At 48.9% G+C, this 1,566-nt stretch overlaps 1 protein-coding gene across 1 annotated transcript in view; it reads left to right on the forward strand.

Moving 5' to 3' along the window:
* Nucleotides 1-1,566, forward strand: part of MDM2 (MDM2 proto-oncogene) — a 30,329-nt gene that overhangs the window by 5,808 nt on the left and 22,955 nt on the right. The gene's annotated exons all lie outside the window — the stretch shown is intronic.

Consider the following 1,566-nt stretch of genomic DNA (forward strand, 5'->3'; position numbering starts at 1 on the left):
ACGACCCCAGTAAGATGGTCATCCAACCTCCTCTTAAAATTAATTATTTGGATTGGATTCTAATACATGGAAAATTAGAAATTAGTTATAATTTTGTATGTATAGAATCTAATTATTGTGGGGGTTCCTTTTAAATTAATCTGCCCCACCACTGCAACCGGAAAAACAGTGGCAGGGGGGCAGGCAGCTAGAACCCTGCCACTTGCCTCCTCCCGATGCCTGCTTCTTCCCTACCCCTCCCCCTAGTTACCCAATGTGCCTGCAGCAGTTCTGGTCTGGGGCAGGATCAGAACCAGAGCAGCTCCCCTGCACCTCCTGCAGTTTCGCTACCCCCCCGCAAGCCACCTTTGAGCTACCCAGGTAGCAACTCCTGCCCTGGTCCCAGGCTGGTGCTCAAATTCAAGACTCGGCTTTTTCTCCCCCCATGGTTTTACAGTCTAGCACAGGGTGGGGGGGCTCATCTCACCAAATTTCTGGACCTGTGGGGAGCCCCAGGCCTTGCACCTGATTCTAGCATACAGCACTGACACAGGCTTCAAGGTCCAGTCCCAGCAAATAAGGAACTGGCAGGGGGTAGCACTGGGCCTGAAGGCCCAGTCTTAGTGCTCTGGGACAGCAGGCAGTGGTACCAGGCCTCCAAGGACCAGTCCCAGTGGGAGGGAGGCAGTGCTGGGGCCCCAGGGATCAAATATGGTATGCAGGGGCACACTGGAGTGATGCTGAGCCCCCAGAGGCCTATCCCAATGCACAGGCATGATTCCCACCCCCCACCCCCCGGCCAGTTCCAGCATAGGGGGCTTGATCTGGCCCACAGACCAGCCCTGCCTCATTCATCTTGCCTATGGGGACAAAAGGTTGAGCACCAGTTGTCTAGTTAGTAGGTGGATGAGAAATATTTTTGTTTAATTTACTTGTATTTTTCTTTAATATTTTATATTTTGAAATATATGTTTACATTTCACTTGTCTCATTCTGACTTCCTGGTTCTGAAGAATAATTTGAATATTAAAAATTAAACATTATTTAAGGATAATATTTCTGAATTCATAGAATCATAGAAAATGAGGGTTGGAAGGGACCTCAGGAGGTGATCTAGTCCAGCCCCCTGCTCAAAGTAGGACCATCACCAACTAGGTCATTCCAGCTAGGGCTTTGTCGAGGCAGGCCTTTAAAACCTCCAAGGATAGAGATTCCACCACCTCTGTAGGTAACCCCTTCCAGTGCTTCACCACTCTTCTAGTGAATTTTTCCTAATATCCAACCCAAACCTCCCTTGCTACAACTTTGGGTAGTTAAAGGTTGCTATCAGATCCTCCCACTCTTCTTTTCTGCGGACTAAATAAGCCCAGTTCCCTCAGCCTCTTCTCAGAAGTTGTGCGCCTCAGCCCCTTAACTAAAGGTGCACTGATATCGGTCTGATATCAGATCGGTACCGATATAAAGAAGATTTTGTAGATCTGATATTGGCCCAATTAGGCTGATAATTTGGCTGATAAATGCTGCACAGAGCAGAGTTGGCAGGATGGAGAGCTGCCTCCTGCCGGTAAGTCAGAAGGGGTGGGCGGG

This window comes from Gavialis gangeticus, unplaced genomic scaffold (assembly GCF_001723915.1).
Source record: "Gavialis gangeticus isolate Ggan-Ray unplaced genomic scaffold, GavGan_comp1, whole genome shotgun sequence".
Lineage (NCBI taxonomy): Eukaryota > Metazoa > Chordata > Crocodylia > Gavialidae > Gavialis > Gavialis gangeticus.